Below are 22,036 nucleotides of genomic sequence, written 5' to 3'. Positions count from 1 at the left end.
CGCCACGAGCGCCACCTACTGGGCAGGAAAAGAAAAACAGAGCCCAGAGATTACACAGAAAAACCTTTCAACCAGCCGGGTCCCACACCCAGGGAATCTGATCAAATGCCCAGACACCAGCAGAAAATAATGGATGATGCTCAGAAAATTGAAGATATGGCCCAGTCAAAGGAACAAACCAATAGTTCAAATGAGATACAGGAGCTGAGACAACTAATGCTGAATATACGAACAGAAATGGAAAACCTCTTCAAAAAACAAATCAATAAATTGAGGGAGGACATGAAGAAGACATGGGCTGAACAAAAAGAAAAAATAGAAAATCTGAAAAAACAAATCACAGAACTTATGGGAGTGAAGGACAAAGAAGAAAAAACGGAAAAAACAATGGATACCTACAACGGTAGATCTAAAGAGACAGAAGCTACAATTAGTGAACTGGAGGATGGAACATCTGAATTCCAAAAAGAAACAGAAACTATAGGGAAAGGAATGGAAAAACTTGAGCAGGGGATCAGGGAACTGAATGACAATATGAAGCGCACAAATATACGTGTTGTGGGTGTCCCAGAAGGAGAAGAGAAGGGAAAAGGAGGAGAAAAACTAATGGAAGAAATTATCACTGAAAATTTCCCAACTCTTATGAAAGACCTAAATTTGCAGATCCAAGAAGTGCAGTGCACCCCAAAGAGAATAGACCCAAATAGGCGTTCTCCAAGACACTTACTAGTTAGAATGTCAGATGTCAAAGAGAAAGAGAGGATCTTGAAAGCAGCAAGAGAAAAACAATCTGTCACATACAAGGGAAACCCAATAAGACTATGTGTAGATTTCTCAGCAGAAACCATGGAAGCTAGAAGACAGTGGGAGGATATATTTAAATTACTAAAAGAGAAAAACTGCCAACCAAGACTTCTATATCCAGCAAAATTGTCCTTCAAAAATGAAGGAGAAATTAAAACATTTATAGACAAAAAGTCACTGAAAGAATTTGTGACCAAGAGACCAGCTCTGCAAGAAATACTAAAGGGAGCACTAGAGTCAGATACAAAAAGACAGAAGAGAGAGATATGGAGTAAAGTGTAGAAAGAAGGAAAATCAGATATGATATATATAATACAAAAGCCAAAATGGTAGAGGAAAATATTATCCAAACAGTAATAACACTAAAAGGTAATGGACTGAATTTCCCAATCAAAAGACATAGACTGGCAGAATGGATTACGACCCAGCAATACCACTGCTAGGTATCTACTCAAAGGACTTAAGGGCAAAGACACAGACGGACATTTGCACACCAGTGTTTATAGCAGCATTATCTACAATTGCAAAGAGATGGAAACAGCCAAAATATCCATCAACAGACGAGTGGCTAAACAAACTGTGGCGTATACCTACGATGGAATATTATGCAGCTTTAAGACAGACTAAACTTATGAAGCATGTAATAACATGGATGGACCTAGAGAACATTATGCTGAGTGAGTCTAGCCAAAAACTAAAGGACAAATACTGTATGGTCCCACTGATGTGAACCGACATTTGAGAATCAGCTTGGAATATATCATTGGTAACAGAGACCAGCAGGAGTTAGAAACAGGGTAAGATAATGGGTAATTGGAGCTGAAGGGATACAGACTGTGCAACAGGACTAGATACAAAAACTCAAAAATGGACAGCACAATAATACCTAAGTGTAATGTAACTATGTTGGAACACTGAATGAAGCTGCACCTGAAATATGGTTTTTTGTTTGTTTGTTTGTATCTTCTGTTTTTGTTTTTTTCCTTTTCCTTTTTATATATATATATTTTTTATTAGTATTATTATTTTAACTCTCTACTCTATATTAACATTCTATATCTTTTTCTGTTGTTTTGCTAGTTCTTTTCCTAAATCGATGCAAATGTACTAAGAAATGATGATCATACACCTATGTGATGATACTAAGAATTACTGAGTGCATGTGTAGAATGGAATGATTTCTAAATGTTGTGTTAATTTCTTTTCTTTTTTTTGATTAATAAAAAAAATTAAAAAAAAAAAAGAGTCCTAGATGAGAGGCGGGCCCTCTGCTCTTCAAAAAGAGGTGTCTTCCCCCTTTGTCCTGCTCATTCCTCCAATTTCTTAGAGATACTCAAAAGCAGGTCTGGCATTACTACCTATCATAACTTGCCAAACCCCAAGCAAAACCATTCCAGCCAATCCTAAGGAATACCTAGGGCAATATATAAGATTCTACAAAGATTCCATGTACTAGGGTAACTTTCCAGAACCTACAACCTCCAGATGGGTCCCTGGTCCAGATAAGTCCTGAAACCTAGAGGGCTCACCTCTCCAGAACGTCGGCTAGTTTCATCTCCCTACCCCATATTAGTGACAGACCCTTCCAACATGAGAAAGTTAGAATGGGCATAGCCCAAATACCCCCAAAGAGTGAGATAGAAAGATCAAAGGTGATGTGGAGTTATACAGAGAAAGTAGGGTTTAACAAAAAGATAGGATGGCTGAATCATTAGATTGATATTTCTTTTAGTTTCTAGTATCTTAGAGCAGCTAGAAGTAAAAACCTAAAATTGTGGAATAGTGACCCATACCAAACTCTGAAATCTGTCCTATAATCAATTGTTGTACTGTGCTTTGAAATTTATTGCTTTTTTTTTTTTCGCATAGGCAGGCATCGGGATTCAAACCAAGGTCTCCGGCACAACTGGCAAGAATTCTGCCACTTGGCCACTGTTGCCTGCCCTGCCTTTTTGTATATATGTTATTTTTCATGGAGAAGAAAAAGAGTTGATTGTGATGATAAATATATATATATATATATATATATATATATATATATATATGTAAGCCCTCTAGCCTCCTATATTCTGGAGCAGCTAAAAGAAAAAATCTGGGCTGATGGTATAACATACCATGACAAACTCTGGGATCTGTCCTGTAACTACTTGTTGAAGAGTGCTTTGAAAACTATTGGTTTTTATTTTCTTTGCTTCGTATATATGTTATATTATACCATTTAAAAAGTTAGAAAAGAAGAAAAGAAAAAAAGAAAAAAAAAAAAAAGAAGCAGGTCTGGGTCTGGAGGCCCAGCTCTAAAGAGTTTAGAAAAACTGTGGGTGAGAAGGTTCCCTCCCTGCCTTCCTGCTGCTTATACACCTCTCCAGAAAAGCCCCAGGCTCCTTTATTAATTACAAGGGAGAGGCATCTTGCCCTCATTAACCAGCCCAAGCAAAGACTCTGGAGTTTAACCCTTTATTTATTTTACAGGGGAACCAGGTAGAGTGCGCAGAGCTGGAGAGATGGGGCATCTTTGAAGATAACTTTGCAGAATCGCCCAGGAGGATAAAGGAACTCAGATAGAAGCAATTGTCTAACTCTCTGTTAACCATACATAACACATCTATATAATGGGTGAAAATTTAGATTTGTGTTGTGTTTATTGATGAACACAGTATCTCTTGATTATTATGACCAATTTTCATTCTTAGGAAATTAATTCATTTCCTGAGAAAAGAAATCGCCATCTTTTTCTTTTTTCACTACTATATACTCGGTGACATTATGAGGCATAGGAGCTGGATTCAGACCTGCTTCAGTCCAAATCCAAATTCTGCATTTAATAACTGTGTGACCATCAGCAGTTATTTCATTCTCTGTGCCTCAGTTTTCTCATCTGTAGAATGGGATTATAAGATTCAGATAAATAGTGTATGAGTAAAACTCTAAGCTCAGTGTCCATAGTGAGTGAGCAGTAAATGGTAGTTGTTTGTGATTGTAAGTAGTGAAGATGTTGAAAAAAAAAAAAACTGTTCCTATGACCACTTTGGAAAAAGGTCTGGCAGTTTCTTATGAAACTAAACATACAACCTGAAGTGGGTCAGGCTGGGGTACACCTGTGTGCATGTGCAGGGCAGGGGTGTGGGGTGGGATGCTCGGGCTGGGGTCAGCACAGGGCGCTTGGAGCGTGGTCCAGGAGCAGAGTTATCGTACTTGATAGATGTAGTTACAGACTTCATCCAGGAAGAGTGGGCCCTACTGTCCACATCTCAGTAAAAGCTATTCAGAAATGTGATATCAGTCATCTAGTCTCATGAAACATCACTTCTGCGAATCAGACAAGCATTCCCAGTTGGAGCAAGGAGAGGAACTGTGTAGAAAAGGAATTGGATTTTTCCAAAACCAGTATTCATACAGGAAACATGGTCTTCAAAAAACAAAAAAATGCTATTCATCCCACTTATCTGTAGGAAAGACACATCGACCATCATGTCATCGCTAAGCTCTGATGTCACTGGTGGGAAGCCTGGTCTTCCAAAAACATACCATGTAGTGGAATAAATTCAGAATTCAATAAAATCACCTAAGTATGGGGAAGTTGGGATCCCCGTACAGAAAAAGTATGTGAGAGTTTGTATTTAGGGAAATATTAATATGAACACAAAAATATAACTTGGTTTTTTATAAAAAGATAATTGGCTCACAAACCTAATGTCTGAAACATTATATAGTCTTCCGAATTAAAGAGTTAGCTCTGCAGTTGTGATGCTATAAAAGAGAAGATGTCTGTACATGCAGGAGAATTTATATGTCTTAGAGTGGATGTATATGAACAAACTCTCCTATGATCTCTCATCTACACTCAGAAGCAGAGATCTCATACTCAAAAGAATGACATAACATGTAGTGAATAGATGGAAAATTTTATTCACAAATCCAGAGTGTCTCTATATGTATTAACTCAGCTATGTATGTGGAAAATCCCTCAGTGACCAGTCATCTTTCAACCAGCAAAAAGCAAATTCACACTAGAAGTAAATCATATGAATGCCATCTGATTGGTAAATCCTTTATTCAAAGCTTTGGCCTTGCTCAAGCAAAATGACCTAAACTCAGCTTTTCAGATGTTCCAGCAAAGTGCTTGAATCTCACCCAAGGGAGTGACACAAAGATGCTGGGAGAGTTCAGAAACTGTTCACAGCAGAGGCAGTAGTGTACTTATCTCTCTCTGTGGTCCAACCTTGGCAGTGACCCCTGCTGCCTGACCTCCGCTGGGCCCTGCCTAGCTTTACACCTGATTCTTCAGGTTTCCCATGAATTCTTTGAGCTTTCCAAGAGTCTACCAAAATCTTCTTCTTCTTCTTTTTAATTTTTTTGCTTATATCAATGAGCATGGTTTTCTGTTGCTTGCCACCAAGAATCTCAACAGATACAGCTTTCGGGAGAGAGCATAGCCTTGTCAATTCCTTCATTTTGGTCTTCTAGCCTTCAAAATCATGAACCAATAAATTTATTTTGTTGATCAAATAAAAAAGCTCTGGCCTTACACTTTACAGTAGAACTCACATTGGAGAGAATTGCAGAGAAACCATATGCATGCCATGTATGTGGGAAAGCCTTCAACCGAAGTTATAACCTTAGTCTACAGGAGAGAATTTACAATGGAGAGAAACACTCACCAGTGTCATGTATGTGGGAAAGCCTGCACTGAATGTTCATCACTGAGACAAGATGAGAGAACTCAAACTGAAGAGAAACCTTATGAATGCCATGTATGTGGGAAATCTTTCACTCAATGGTCTGCCCTAGGACAACATGAGTGAACTCACACTGTTGAAAAACCTCATGAATGTCATGTGTGTGGGAAAGGTTTCACTCAGTGCTCTTTCTTGAGTTAACATGAGGAATTTCACACTGAAGTGCAGCCATATGAATGTCATATATGTGGGAAAGCCTTCAATAGAATTTATAGCTTTAGCATACATAAGACAATTTACAATGGAGAGAAACCCTATGAATGCCATCTCTTTGGGAAAGCCTTCACTCATTATTCTGGCATTTGAAGATATGAGAAAACTCTCATTGGAAAGATACCATAAGAATATCATCTATGTGGGGAAACCTTATTTTATTTTTATAAACTTAGACAACATGACTGAACTCAAACTTGACGGAAACTCTATGAATGATATATATGCCATCCTGCCTATTTCATCAATCTAAGCCAATTCATACTTGCGAGGCTCGATATGAATGTCACCCATGTAGCAAAGCCTTTAGTAGATGGTCTGATGTGCAACACGAGAGAATTCATACACGTAATGAAAGTGGAAGATTTTTTTATCCACTGATCCACCTGATAGAAAAACAATTCTTCACCAGAGGATTATGCCCCTTGAGAGTGAGGGCAAGAGAAAATTCCACACTGTATAAAACTCTTATTTGTGTGTCCTGTGTGAAGGCATGTCTTCTGTGAAAACCCATTGCTTAGCATTAATATTCTTATGCTTAGGGAACAACAATCCTAAAGTCAATTTAGGAAACTCTTCAGCTGGATTTCACATCAGAAAATTCATAGTAAAATATTAAATACTTATATTGACCCTTTGCTATACAATGCAGCAAAATAGGACTATTGAAATTATGTAGGACAACAGCGTAAGATTTTGAAGCGACATGGGTTCACTGAATGATGAATTTTGTAAGAAGTAGTATGAAGTGAGATTAATTGACTAGATTAGTATTTGTATATATGTAAGCAACAGATATTATTGCTGAAAATCTAATATGTTGGCCACATTCTTATTTTCTTTTTATGCAGTTCTAAATACAAATATTTGGATCAGAAAATAACTTTGAATGTTGACTCAAATGCTTAGAACACAATTATGATTCTTAACTTTTGTCTTAGTATTATAATATTTATATGTCTTAGATTGGATATATACATAGCGAGGATGAAAATAAGCATAAATAAACACACTTTAATAATTTAAAAAAACTAAACATACAACCATCCTATGACTTGGGTATTTACTCAAGAGAAATTAAATCATACAACCACAAAAAGTTTCATATAAGAATATTTGTAGAGGCTTTATTCACAGTAGCCCAAGACTGGAAACACTCCAACATCCATGAAAGAGTGGATAAGCACACTGTAGAATATTCATACAGTGGAGTACTACTCAGCAATAAAAAGAAACAAACTACTTACATATGCAATCACATGGGTGAATCTCAAAAATATTATTTTGAGCAAAATTAACCAGACATGAAAGAGTACATACTCTTTGATTCCATTTATATGAATTGTAAAACAGGTGAACTAATCTCTGGTGGGCTGAAAAAAAAATCACAACAGTGTTTGCCTCTGGGGAGAGGGGATAGGGATTGACCAGAGGAACATGCAGTAACTTTCTGGATTTATGTTGCTATTCTATATTGCAATAGGGGTTTGGTTACACAAATATATGAATTTGTTAAAACTCTGAAGGGTGTACACTTAAGATTGATGCATTTCGCTATATGTAAGTTTTACTGCAATGTATTTGTAAAAGAACTGTAAACAAATCTTGAACTCTAATGCTGACGTATTTAAGGGTAAGTGTCCTGATGTCTTCAATTTAATTTTTTAATAGGGTTTAATAGATTTGGAGTCCAATTGACAAAACCAGTTCCTGTTTCTAAAAAGGGCAGAACTGGAAAATTTTGTGATTACAAGGCAAAAAAAAATTTCAGCAAAAGGACTTCATGAAGATAAATGGTGGTAAGAAAACCATAGACAGTAAAATCTTCATCTCTAAGTTAGAATAAGAATTCTATGGGAATTTATTCCTGAATGAAATCAGATCCCTTTTGCATCAACATTATTTAATTTCATGACATTGTCATTAACTCTATCAATTTAGTTTTAAAATGCATCAAAAAATAAGACACATTGATGGGTGGATGAATAGGAAGAATAGAGGAATGGATAGATGGGTACATGATAAAGCAAACATAGTAAAATATAGAGTCTAGGTGTTCTCTGTAAAATTCTTTCAGCTCTTCTGTATGTTTGAAATTTTTCAAAATGTTGGAAAATTTCCTCCCTCATCCACCAAGCTTTCTTAGCATTAAGTGCAATACCAACTCAGTGATAAAGGCTGTGATTTATTCCTTTACATCATTCTACTTTAGACATTATTCCTTGGGATACTGGTAGCCTTTAGCCAATAAAAACTACCATTAATAAAGCAAAGCTACCATTATCAAGTGCCTACTATGCACTCCGCACTGTTGCTAATTCAGAGATGAATTTCTGTCCTCAAGTTTCTGTCCTCAAATTGCCAAATCTGTGTTGGTGAAAACAGTAAAATAAATAGGCAATTACGGTGTGACATCTGGGTCATGATAGGAGAAGCAATGGGTGCTGTGAAATCACAGAAGACGGGTCCTTAAGCCAGCTTCAGAGGCTTAGGGAAGGCTTCCAAGAGGAGAAAACATGCAACACAGCTGGTTAAAAGCCGTGGGCTTTGGAGTCACACAAACATGGGTATGAATCACAGCTCAACATCATTCCTTCATTTACTCAACAAGCATGTTTTGAGTACCTACAACATCCAGGCATTTCCCAGGTTTTAGGACTACAGCAGTAAACTAAGGGGCATGGGGTAGTCAGGGAGGGCCTCTATAAGATGACAATTGAGAAAAATCTGAAGGAAGTGGGGTAGTGAGCCATGTAGATTCAGAGGAAGAGGTCTTCAACCAGAGGGAACAGTGAGTGCAAAAGCCCTGAGGTGGAAGCAGGCTTGGAGAGTTTGAAGAAAAGCATGGAGGCCAATGACTAGAGTAGATTGATGGGGTGGGAGCCAGGGAATGCAGGTGGAGGAATACAGGAAAGACCAGATCATATAAAGCCATGTGGACCACAGAAAGGACTTTGGCTTTTACTTACTGCTCATAGGCAGCTATGAGCCAAAGAATGAAATGATCTGACTTGTGTTTAAGATGACCACTATTTGGGTCTCTGGGTCTCAATCTCATCACTTATACAATGAGGATAATTAAGTCCTCCTTATGGGCTGGTTGTGAGAATTGAATAAGATAATGCAAGTAAACCACTTATTAGCACATAATAGTACTCATTAATAACACCTATGATTGCTAGTAGTAATAGTAGTAGTAGTAGTAGTAGTAGCTGTAGTAGATCAAATTCTAAAGGCATGTACAAGGCAGGCAATGGGTGGGCCTTTGGGAAGTGACTCCAAGTTAGGAACTGAGTAGGTACAAAGCCCAGGAAAGAAGAGAAAGCACAGCCTTTGGCAACTGAAAAAGCTGAGTATGGATGGAGAGAAAAGGGTAAATGACCAGAGATGAGACTAAAAATCAAATCAAGAGCTAGACCCTAAAGGACTTTGGTAAGGGTTAAGGAGCTTGGACTTTTTCTTGAGGGGAATGGGGAAACTTTGAAATGTTTTAAGCGAAGAGCCACCTGGTCACATTTATGTGTTTAAAAGATCACTCAGCTACAGTATGGAGAAAGACGTTGGAGAGGGACAAGACTGGAGGCAAGAGGCTGCCTCCAGGAACGTGATCTAGGCAGGAGATGACTTTGACCTGAACTGAAACAGTGGCAGAGGGAGTGAAGAGAAGCTGGGTATTTGAGAGATATTAAGGAGATAGAGTGAATGAAGTCTGGTGCATGTGGAAGTGATAGAGAATAAGTAATAAAGGATAGTTTCTAGTATTGATAATTGGGTGGACAGTGCTGCCTTCCTCTGAAATAGAGAACACAAGAAGGGGGCTAGTGTGTGGGAAAGATGAGTTGTTGAATTTGATGTTCCTGTGGAACAATGGAGCAGAAATGTTCAGTCCACATTGGATAAACAGATCAGAGCACCAAAGAGAGCTCTGGGGCTGATGATGTGAGTATGAGGCCTGTTTTAGTTTCCTTGGCTGCTCAAGAAAATACCCCACAATCGGTTGGCTTAAATTATGGGAATTTATTAACTCACAGTTTTGAGGCTAATAGAAGTCCAAATCAAGGCATCATCAAGGCGATACTTTCTTCCCAAAGACTGGCATTCCGGGGTTGGCTGCCAGGGATCTTTGGTCCTGGGTAATGCACATGGCAGCCTCTCGTGGCCTCTGCCTTCTCTTCTGGGTTCCATTGACTTTCAGCTTCTGTTCCCTCTATGGCCTTTTTCTATATATATCTGAATTTCATTCTGCTTATAAAGGACTCCAGCAAGAGGATTAAGACCCATCCTGACTAAGGTGGGCCACACCTCAGCTGAAGTAACCTCATCAAAAGGTCCTACTTATGATGGCCTCACACTCATAGGAATGGATTAAGTTCAAGAACATATTTTTCTGGGGAGCATACAACTCCAAACCACCACAAGATCTTTAGCCCTTCTAGAAGGTGACTTCAGAAATGTGAATAGATAAGATTTCCCAAGACCACAAGAAAGTGAGACAGGAGACTTTCTGAGGACAGAATCTAGAGGATCAACAGCATATAAGGAAAAGAGGAGTCTCAAAAGAGAAGTCCAGAAGAAAGAGAAGGAGGAAGAAAGTAACTGGAGAGTGTGGTGTCACAGAAGCAAGGGAAGTGGGCTATGGCAAAGAGCTAGTACACAAACTATCAAATGCTGATGAGAATCCCATAAAATAAGGATGGAAAGTGCCCACTGGATCCTCCAATCAGTGACCCTGGTGAAAGTAGCTTCACCAGAATAGTCTTGAAGGCCAAGGTCATTTTGCAGCAGATTGAGGGGTAAAAAGGAGGGGAGGAAGTAAAGGGAGCTCTTCAGAGGACGGAGCAAAGGAGGAGACAGCTGGAATGAAAGTGGATAGAGAGATGATTTTTTAGTCTTTGGCTCATTAGTTGGTCTTAAGAAGGGAAAAACTCTGGAATGTTAAAAAGTAGGTGGGGGGGGCGGGCGGGCACCAATTTCATTTCAAGGTAAAGAATGATCACATGGTCTGATTGTCCTGGTCTGATTACCTGTTGTTCCACTGTAATGATTAATTATACCCCTTTTACACTCCAGTGTTCCGGTTTGGAAGGTAATTCATATGAACAATTTGCATAAGAGGGATGGGCACAGATGTAGCTAATTTTGAAGGTAAAAGGAAGATGACTCAAAGGCAGTATGGGGATTTGGGACAGAAAGTTGAAGTTTTCATCTGTCTATGCCCTGTATGTCTGTGGGTCTTAATAAAATTTTTCTTTTTTGGTCCAGCCTTCTGAGTGAGCTTCTATTTTATTTGTATAATAGGGAAGAAAGGCAAGGAGGGGCAGGAGCAGAAGTCTTTTAATAGAAAGAAAATTTGACACAGCTGTTAGAGGAAAAATTGCCCAAGTCGGAGGCTTAGAGATTAAGAAGTTTATCCACAGTTACCTAGCTAGTGACACAGAATTCAAGACCAGACTGGCCTAACTCTTAGGTCAACTCCAGAGCCAACTCTAACTATTTCTACATCACCATCCAATCGTGTCTGCAGTTAATTCTACATACATGCAGCTCCTTGAATAACAGCTCTTTCCCAAGCCCACAAGCACTGCATCCACCATTCTGGAGGATTTCTGAAACAAAAATAAATGAAATGAACATTAGGCCTCCTCTTTCAGCAGCTTTCCTGAAGGAAAAGACCTGATGGGAAAACACTTGGAAATTTGCCAAAAATGAGGTTTGGATGATGCCAAAACCTTATCATTTTATTCCTTCTGCCTCCTATTACTCATTTGGTTTTAAAACTAATTTTGAACACCTACCAGGTATCAGGCATTGTCCTCAGGAATTCAAGGGTTAAAAAAAAAGATAAGACTTCAGCCCTCAAGGCACTCTCAGACTAAAAAAAATATATTAACCTCAATACAGGATGAGATGCAATAAGAAACTACATTCCAGGTGCAAATGATGGCACAAGGAGGACAAACTCTGTCTGTGAGCACTAGCAAAACCTTTTCTGAAAAGGTTAAACACACTTGGGATCTAGAAAAATGAACACAAATTGACAAGTTAGGGGTGAAACAGCTCAGCCTGTGTAGGAAACCCCAAGCAGGAATAATAATAACTACCATTTATTAAATAACTAACTTTCTTTATTAGAGGAGTTGTAGGTTTATAGAAAAATCATGCATAAAACACAGAATTCCCATATACTCCCCTTATTAACATGTGATCGCTGACATTATTATCACCCTTATTGTTGAAACTGCATATAATACATGCTAACAGTTTGGTGTGTTATTTCTACTGCAGTGAAGGCTCATGATTCATTGATATGAAGAATTTTTTAAGGTGTTTTAATGACACAGATCATGATTCATTGGTATGAAGAATTTTTTTAAAAAGGTGTTTTAATTACACAAATCATACATACATAGTTTCATGTAGAAAACTCAAACTATTGCTGAAAAGCATTTAGCAACTGTTATCTCCAGAGATAACTGCTGTTTTCACTTTAATGTTATCCTTTCAGGCCTTTTCTTGATATACAGTAAGATGAGTATACGGGAACATATAACTTTGTGTTTTTTACAGATATGGCAGATACATTATTGCATATGAAATGTGTAATTTTTCACCATTAAAAGGCACATTTGTGAATTTCAAAAGTGCTGTTTTTGTTGTAATTGATGAACAAATATTATTGTAATTATACTACTGACTATAGTCTATGGAGTAACATACTTTTAATATCATTAAAGTATTTTCTTATTATCCCCATTTTACAGAAGAAGAAAATGAGTCTGAGACATTTAGAAACTTGCCCAAGATCACACAGCAAGGAAGAGTTGGGATCTGATTCCAAACGCCATGCTCCTTCCTCCACCAAAAGGAGTGCAGAATGGAAGAGGCAGGACAGCAGGGGAACAAGGAATTGGAGGTGAGATTCTTTGTCTCCATTGTATTACAGACGTCTTAGTTTCCATTCGAATGGCTATTAAGAGAAATTCTAAAAATCAACAGAAAGTGTAAGTGAGAGTGAGAGAAAGGCAATCATGAGTTGTCGGTACTGCTAAGGGGGTTTACTTTTTCCTAAAAGTTATAGGTATATTGAGGATTCTTTCTTTTGTTCTTTTCTCTTAAGGCTGGGTGTGGATGATCATATGATTTATCATCAAACTGGGACATTTTTGAGAATGAAGTAGGGCATTATTGATATTTATGTCAAAAATGTAGGCATAAACCAGGACTGTCCAGGCACACTGGGCCATGGGGTCACCCTATTTTACAGGCAGACTTTCAATTTGTCAGCTTTTGCTAGCAGCCCTTGACATTCCAAGAGTCAATTATTCTGATATGTTCTACAACTAATTGTGGTGCTGTGCTTTGAAATTCATTTTTGTATACATGTTATTTTTCACAAAGAAGAAAAAAAAGTCGATTGTGGTGATAAAAAAAATATTTATGCCTTCTAGCCTCCTATATTCTGGAGCAGCTAGAAAGAAAACTCTGAGAGGATGGTATGGTAGCCCATGACAAACTCTGGGATCTGTCCTGTAACTACTTGTTGAAGAATGCTTTGAAAACTATTGCTTTTTCATTTCTTTGATTTGTATATATGTTATATTATACAATAAAAAGGTTTTTTTAAAAAGTCAATTGTTCTGATTTAAAATACCTTGTAGACTTGAAGACCATGTCATCCTTAAGACTTTTAAACTCTGAAAGCCTCCAGGTGCCTAAGGCCTCATGACTATTTATTTCCCTGCCTCCTATTATAAGTCTGTTGGAGTCTGAAAAGAAGCAAAGGGTGCTGAGCTGGCTATGGAGTTCCCCTCCGTTTCTCACGATGGCCTTTTGCCTTCAAGGGAACAAGCAGGTTGGACTTGTTGGCTCAGAAGCGTCTCTGATGTGAGTCAGAACAAAAGAGAGAACGCGCTGGGTCCTGGCTCAGTGGGTGGTCCGCCCACAGGTCCAAAAGGAGAAGACTCAGGAAAACCCGCTCAGCTACATTATTCTTTTCTTCCAGTTTGTTCCAAGGCCACATGCCCTCTGAGGGTCAACAGCGAGTAACCCAGAGGAAATGAGGCTTTGAAGAGAGTAGAGCAAAAAACGACCATTTAAATGGGTGCTGCTCTATAAGAGTTGCCACCTTGGGTGCTGGCTTTTTTTTTTTTTTTTGAAAGGAAGGAAAGACAGAGAAGGAAGGAAGGATGGAAGGAAGGAAGGGAGGAAGAAAGGGAAACATTTTTAAACATTTTCTTGTTTTATTATATTTTGTTTGTTTTTTACATGGGCTGGGGCCGGGAATCGAACCGGGGTCCTCCGGCACGGCAGGCAGGCACTCTTGCCCGCTGAGCCACCGCGGCCCACCCTGGGTGCTGGCTTTTATTCTAATGAAGCTGACTTTATTCCAAATGTTCTAGAATGACTCCTTTGGAATCCCTTAGAAGTTTAAATCCTAATTTTGCGAGATCCTTAAGGGTGGCAAATCTTCATGCTTTTGAGAGTGGATCTGATTTTTGGGCACATTTAAAAGTCACATGGATCAAATCTGAAGAAAGTAAGTGACCAGACTGGGCATTGATTATAAAATCAAGAGAATGATGATCTTGCAAAGCATATAAATGGTCCTTGAGGGTTCTCTTAAAAGACAAAATTCCCTTTAAAAAGTGTGTGCATAATTATAAAGGTGCATAACCCTTGTAGAGTTTATTTTACAATCTCCCACATAGCTTTTGAGTTGGATGTATGCATTAAATGGCTGTTTCCAAGACTAACCCCAAAATTCCTTTTCATGACTTAAAATCCTCTCACATCTGGCCCCCACTGTTTAGCCCCTTCCTCTCCATTTTCCAGCCTCCTTAGACCCTATTTCTAGCCACACCGAACTAATTGCATGCTTGTTCTCATCCCCACGTGTGTATTTATTCACAATATACTCTCTATTTCATGTATCTGATGAACCCTTAATCACCCTTCAAAATGAAGCTAACATTCTGCAAATTCTTCCCTGACCCCTGGAGTCAAAGTTAATAATTCCCTTAGTGTCTCATGCATCCTTATTACAGCCTTCGCTGCGTCATACCCTCATCACTTGTTTAATGCCTGTCTCTACTCTAGACCAAGCAACCTTCAGGGCAAGGTCCATGTCTTATCTATCTCTGTATCCCCACCACCTAAACCTGTTAGGTACACAGGAATCTTTCAATACACATTTGCTAAGTGAATGAACATATTGGGGTGGGTCTTGGGTGTACCTTAAGCCTCAGGGACGCTAAGCAGTGTGGAGCGCCCTCTGGTGGAAACCTAAGAGGCACCCAGGTGAAACCCTACAATTCAGTCCCAGCTTTTAACTTTGTTAGCTTGCTTATCTATCTTAGTGAAAATCTTCTCTGTGACTGAACTGTCAACAGTGAACAAGAGCATCGCACCTTCCACTGTTTTCAGCCCAGGAGCAACCATGAAAGGAGGGGAGCAAATATAGTCTCTACTACATAGCATAGATTCTATTCCAAATTGTAACATTCTAAGTAGCATAATTCAAATGTAACACATTAACTAATAATGTTCAGAATGTGTCTCCTACTTTCTTTCATGCATTCATAGAATATGTGTTAATCATTGGATCAAGAATGATCCTGTGTTGGGGTCTGGAACCCGGAATCTGGAATGTACCCATTCATTCACTTAATAAATAATGCTTTAATTAAATTAAAAAAAAACTGAAGAAAAACACTTATAGAGGACCTGTTATTTGTGCTGAAAATAGATTCAATGATGCTATCTCTAGCTTCAAGTAACTCAGAGTCAATGGATAATAGAAACTTCCATGTGTAAAAGCTCCTAGCAAAGCTTTTGCATTATATCATTTAATTCTTATTACTCTATTTTACAGATGCAGAAAATGAGTGTGACAGAGATGAAGTCGTTTGCCCAGCAAGAAAAGAAAAAGTAGAGTGAGGGGTCCTTCTGGGAATTATGGACTTTTTTTTTTGCCTATCACCGTGGTGGTATTTCACATGCTCCACTGTGCTCTGTATGTTCCCTAAATTGGTACTGGATTTTCAGCAGTGGTTCTCAATCTTTAGTAGGCATCAGAATCATCTGAATGAAGTGGGCCCAGAAAATTTCTCTTTCCGACAAGTTTCCAGGTGACGGCTGACCACACCATGAGCACCATTCATCTAGACTAGACTGAAGTTCAAGCATACTCAAGTTTAACTTTTTTTTTTTCTTAAAGCAAGACTTCCTCACAGGTGGTGGTGTGCTCTGCCTGCAGGAGGTATATGCAGGAGGTGTGTGGGTCTGATTGTCTTTCTGCAATGTTAGCAGCCTTTGATGTTCAGCAATGAAAATATAATTCATTAGATATTGCAAGATGGCAATCCAATTCTATCATTCCTACTTCCTTGACTAGTGAGAACACTTTTAGGAAGAGCTTTTTAGGAAACTTCCCTCATCTACTAAATGGTTACCCAGTGGGATAGTTCACAGAGTAAAGACCAGTGTCAGGCACAGTTTGTTCACCAGCATCCTCCCATGATGATCAATTAGAGATTTTTTTATTTGTGTGTGCATTTGTTCATTTGTTTTTAGTGTCATTAGAAACTCATGGCATTAAACATATTTGATGTTTCAAACATTACAGTAATTATCCTTATTGATTCTCAAATTATCCCATCTTTGGCCATTGGGAAACTTTTCAGGTTGTCTCTTGACTCCTTATAATGTGTGTTTGTTGTATTATTTAGGAATATTCTATTCTGCTACAGAAAATAAGGAAAGGCCACACATGAGGAGGACAGATGAAATTGAGTGTAGAAGCAGGTAACTTGTGAGACAATGCAGACATGAGTAAGTAGAGCAGATGTATGCTGTTATAGGAAGGGATGGACAAGCCAAGGGCACTAAATATTCATGAGGCACATGGTTCACCAAATATCTACGGGACAATCAATCATAAAATATTTAATCAGCCATACCTCTGTGACACCCACCCCAGCTATATGGGTCCTCTGCCAGATATGCAGATAAAACCTATGTGTGTCTGTCAGTGTAAGTGGCAAGCTTAGCCAGGAATTCCTGCCCTTGCATTTCTGTAACAAGTCAAGAGTGTTGGACTCCAGCCCCCTTCAATCTACTGAACCCGCTTACTCATCCACAACTCTGGTCCTGGAAACCATCAGCAGGTAAGGATGATGCAGCAGAGAGAAAGATAAGGCATATGAACCCTGCACAGCACGGGATTCAGATAATGTAGTTCTACCACCAGTTCACACCCTATCTAAGGTGGCAACCTTCCCCATCTCTTTTGTCTTGCTTCTTACTTGTCCGCAGCCGTCTCTCTCGAAGTCAGGTCCCCGGCCGGCGAAGGGAACAGGAGGGGAGAAAGAGACAGACGCAGGCAAACCAACTTAAGTGACAAACACGGGTTCGAGGCACGCAACGGTTGTGAGCACAGACCTTTACTGGAGTTAAGCTTGCATTCTCTGTTACAGGTTCCACGCGGGACAAGATACCCCGCGGGGGAACAACCTCTATGCGGCCGTCAGGTACGGCTCCCTGTGGGTCGTCTCCCCCCACCCTGTCCGGGTAACCTCTTATATACTGTGCCCAAACCCAATAGGTTAGTGCCACGTATACAGAGGTGATTGGAAGATAGGGTTGGTGGGCGCGTGCGTCATACGCGGAAACAGGATGCGGGCGCCATCTTGGCTCACTCGATGGGCGGGGGGAACTCTAGAGCAGGCTGCAGCGCGACCACTAGGCCTGACCCGGGAGGCGGCTCTCCACATCTCCCCCTTTTTTATTTTGACCCAGTGTCTCCATTGATGAGTGAGCTCCCGTGGGCTTGAGCGGCCCACTACATGTTTTGGTGCTTTGGGGAGTCTGGACTAGGCTTGCTAGACACCAACCAGAATGCCTCCTCATATAGAGACCGGAGAGCCCGTGAACTGGAAACAACGTGACTCTCCCTGCAGTGCTTCGCCTCGCAACTGGGTTATGTAGGGGGGCAGGAGAGCGGCAACCAGAGCCGAGAGCGTCATTAGGTGTCTCTGTGCAATGGCCGGAGTCTAGTCTGGCCAGGACCGTGACTCCGCCGTAGAGATCATCCTTTAGACAAAAATTATGACTTCTGGTGCCGCCTTTTACACCCGGGACACGGCCATGGGCTTTGCAGCAGATCCTGTTTTCGAGCGTCCCGCCTTGAGTGGCCGTGACGGGCCACGCAGTGGGGGGGAGGACAGGGCTACGGTGCGGGTGTCGCCAGGGGCATCAGGGGCAAGTGACATAGCCGACATAGTGGTGACGCGTAGCTGTTGCTGCGTCTGGAACAAGCGTTCTAACAAACATTTAACAATGAGCAGAGTTACTAAGAGTCCCACTGCTAAAAGAATCCAAGTGGTCAACCTGGGCCAAGAGAACCATGAGGTGACTTGGTCCCACAGTAGCTCGTAGTGGGAAAAGTGGGGTTAAAGCTAGTTTCTCTTCTACTCGGTCGGAGGGTCACTTGCACTGTTGTTGTCATCTTTTCGGTCGTCGCCATCATCAGTAGGGCTGGAGACCGGGCCTGATGGTTCAGGTCGAAAGCTTGCTGACTTGTCGGGCAGCAGTTTCTCGGCGCCCCCGGGCGGTGTCACGGTTCTCACCAGTCTCTCCGGAATCCACACCGGCTGGCGTCCTGGTTCCTGGGGAAAAACACAAACAGAGCCTCTGGCCCAGCTGAGCACTGGGTCAGGGCCTTGCCACTGTCCCGACAGGACATCCTTCCATCGGACTAGACCTCTATGTGGAGGACTTGGAGTAGTGTGCTGAAGAGCAGGTGTCATTCCTAGTGAATTTTCATTTAAAAAATTATATGTAAATAAGGCTACAGACAGTTGAGCCTTCGGGGACAGGCCGTGGCCTATTCCCCCTTTCTGTTTTTTGAGCAAGTCTTTAAGAGACCTGTGTGCTCTTTCAATGATTCCTTGCCCTTGAGGGTTGTAGGGGATACCATGTTTTAATTGCACTTCCATATTTTCACAAAATCTTTGGAAGGCTTTGCTGGTGTAAGCGGGTCCGTTGTCTGTTTTTAATATTTTCGGCTTACCCCAAGCTGCCCAAGCGGCAAGGCAGTGTGCAATGACTTGGTGGACTTTCTCTCCTGTCTCAGCAGAGGCAAATACAATTTGAGAACATGTGTCTACTGACACATGTAGGTATTTAATTTTTCCATACTCTGAATGATGAGTGACATCCATCTGCCAAATGTCTCCTGGGATGAGGCCCTTAGGGTTAACTCCAACCGAAGGGACCGCCCTCTGTTCTGCACAATCTCTGCAGGTTCGGACTATATCTCTGGCAGCCGCACGCGGTATGCTAAACCACTTAGCTAGGGTGTTTGCATTGACGTGAAATCTGGCATGGAACTCTTGGGCTTGCTGATATGGTGTCAGCACAGGGAAGATGTGCGGCTGTCGAGTGGCCACATCTACTATGTGATTTCCCTGTGCCATGGGGCCAGGCAGGCCTGTATGGGCCCTAATATGAGTTATGTAAAAGGGGTGATGTCTAGCAAGTATTGTCTCTTGAAGTTTGAGAAAAAATGGTCTCACTGTGGAGGAACATTTTATAATGCCCACAGTTTCTAAAATTTGTAGAGAATTTACGACATAAATGGAATCAGAGATAATATTCAGGGGGCCAGGAAACTCTTTCAGGACTGTAATAATGACTTGTAATTCTACCCACTGAGGTCTTTTCGATTGGAATAATACTGTTTTGGGAGTATCCCCTTCCATATAATATGCTCCTGAACCGGAGCTGGAGCCGTCCGTGTATACGGTGGGGGCGCTCGCTAGTGGCTCAGGTGAAGTCATTTTAGGAAAGATTACTGGGTGTAAAAGGTTTTCAACCATATTCAATGTAAAAGGGGCATTGGGGCCATACTGATGGACGGCCTGCCTCAACTCCTTTAAGACTTTGTAATCATATGACTCATACTGATTATTACCTTGGGGATTGATAATAACCGGGTACATTTCTGAGGCTGGTTGTGGCTCAAGTGGTTGGTAACCACCCAGCATACCAAAAGGTCTAAAAGTTGAAAAAGGAATCCAATTCCAGAAATGCCTCCCTCTATTGTTTGATGACGTGGGACCCTGAGGGCCTGCGTACGCAGGCGGGGGGCACAGCTGTAACTGCCCCTCCCTAGACCAGCCTGTAGGGGGTTCCGGGTCTCGCAAAGGAGGGCCACTGTAATTACCTAATTCGGCCACCAGAGGGAGCCCGTGGTGAGGGTTTTTGGCGAGATCACCAAAACCATTCACCGGAAGCCGCCGCGCCCCTGCAGCAGGCGCTGGCGGGGCGGAAGGCTGCGTGGGTGAGACAGGGGGCCTCCCCCAATCGATCAGCGGAGGCGCGTCTGCACCCTCGGTCTCGTCACCATCTGACTCTGAGTCAGAGTCGTCTGAACTAGCGCCAGACTCTGGCGGCTTACAAGTGGGCGGCTCACTTTCACAGGAGCCGTCCGCTAAAAGGGTCTTTAAGGGAGCTAACAAAGGTGAACTTCCTGACTGCCCCATGCTTGCAGTCGGCACTGTACCTTAATCACTCGGAGAGCTCTTCCGAGTCCCCGGGGCTACCTGAAAGCCCGCGGGCCTTAACTCTCACGTAATAAGAAGTACTCACCTTCTCGCGGTGATCAGGCGCGGGAAGTCCGCTGCGAGCTCAGGATGCACGTCCTTCTCAGTTCAAGAAGAGACAGTACGGCTCTCCTTGCAGAAGAGGTGTCGAGAGAGGAGGTTCCCCGTACGGGCCACCACTTGTCCGCAGCCGTCTCTCTCGAAGTCAGGTCCCCGGCCGGCGAAGGGAACAGGAGGGGAGAAAGAGACAGACGCAGGCAAACCAACTTAAGTGACAAACACGGGTTCGAGGCACGCAACGGTTGTGAGCACAGACCTTTACTGGAGTTAAGCTTGCATTCTCTGTTACAGGTTCCACGCGGGACAAGATACCCCGCGGGGGAACAACCTCTATGCGGCCGTCAGGTACGGCTCCCTGTGGGTCGTCTCCCCCCACCCTGTCCGGGTAACCTCTTATATACTGTGCCCAAACCCAATAGGTTAGTGCCACGTATACAGAGGTGATTGGAAGATAGGGTTGGTGGGCGCGTGCGTCATACGCGGAAACAGGATGCGGGCGCCATCTTGGCTCACTCGATGGGCGGGGGGAACTCTAGAGCAGGCTGCAGCGCGACCACTAGGCCTGACCCGGGAGGCGGCTCTCCACACTTACTGAATATTTTTTTGTTATTGTGCGTGTGTGTGTTTTAGTTTAATCCCTCTCTTTTCTTTTTTTTTTTTAATTTTAAATGCTATAGAAAAGCTTCTCATATATATAGCAGAGAAACTTAGCCTACCTGTAGGCATGCCTGAGAGTTACTTCTGGAGGACCTCTTTTGTTGCTCAGATGTAGCCTTACTTTAAGCCCAACTTTGCAAGTGAAATTATTGCCCTCCCTGCTATGTGGGACATGACATCCAGGGGTGAATGTCTCCCTGCAGCATGGGAGATGGCCCCCAGGGATAAGTCTGGCCATTGTGGGATCAACAATGCCATCCTGACCAAGAGGGGGAAAAGAGGTGTAGCAAATAAGGTATCAGTGGCTGAGAGAGTTCAAATACAGTTGAGAGGCTTCTCTGGAGGTTGCTCTTATGCAAGCTTTAGTTAGACCTTGCTACTTATCATAACCTGCCAAAACTGACCCAGAACCATTCTAGCCAATCCTAAAGAACACCTAGGGCAATATATAAGATTCCACAAGAGTTCTATACACTACTGTAATTTTCCAGAAAGTTACAACCTCCAGATGGGTCCATGGTCCAGATAAGTCCTGAAACCTAGAGGACCGAGCCTCTCCAGAACATCAGACAGTTCCATCTCCCTACCCCATATTAGTGACAGACCCTTCTGAAATGAAAAATTTAGAATGGCCATAGCCCAAACATGCCTAAAGAGAGGGATGGAAAGAACAAAGGTGATGGTGGAGTTATACAGTGAAGATAGAATTTAACAAATAAATATGAATGCTGAATCATTAAATTGATATCTGTTTTAGTCTCAAGTACCTTAGAGCATCTAGAAATAAAAACCTAAAATTGTGGAATTATAACCCATGTCAAACTCTGAAATCTGTTCTACAACTAATTGTGCTGCTATGCTTTGAAATTTATTGTTTTTTTGTATATAAGGAAAAAAAAGTCAATTGTGATGATAAAAAAATTAAAGCCTTTTAGTCTCCTATATTCTGGAGCAGCTAGAAGG

At 41.4% G+C, this 22,036-nt stretch overlaps 1 long non-coding RNA gene across 1 annotated transcript in view; it reads left to right on the top strand.

The window, feature by feature from the left end:
• The window catches only part of LOC143644167 (uncharacterized), a 117,514-nt gene extending 101,161 nt beyond the window's left edge, over positions 1-16,353 (top strand). The window contains exons 4-6 of the long non-coding RNA XR_013156538.1: positions 3,274-3,417; positions 12,515-12,666; positions 15,625-16,353. This is a non-coding gene — a long non-coding RNA (uncharacterized LOC143644167). The remainder of the gene's footprint in view (positions 1-3,273; positions 3,418-12,514; positions 12,667-15,624) is intronic.
• The last annotated feature ends 5,683 nt before the right edge of the window (positions 16,354-22,036 follow it).

This window comes from Tamandua tetradactyla, chromosome 8 (assembly GCF_023851605.1).
Source record: "Tamandua tetradactyla isolate mTamTet1 chromosome 8, mTamTet1.pri, whole genome shotgun sequence".
NCBI lineage: Eukaryota > Metazoa > Chordata > Mammalia > Pilosa > Myrmecophagidae > Tamandua > Tamandua tetradactyla.
The sequence above is the reverse complement of the archived record's forward strand: the minus strand, read 5'-3'. Positions and strand labels throughout refer to the sequence as shown.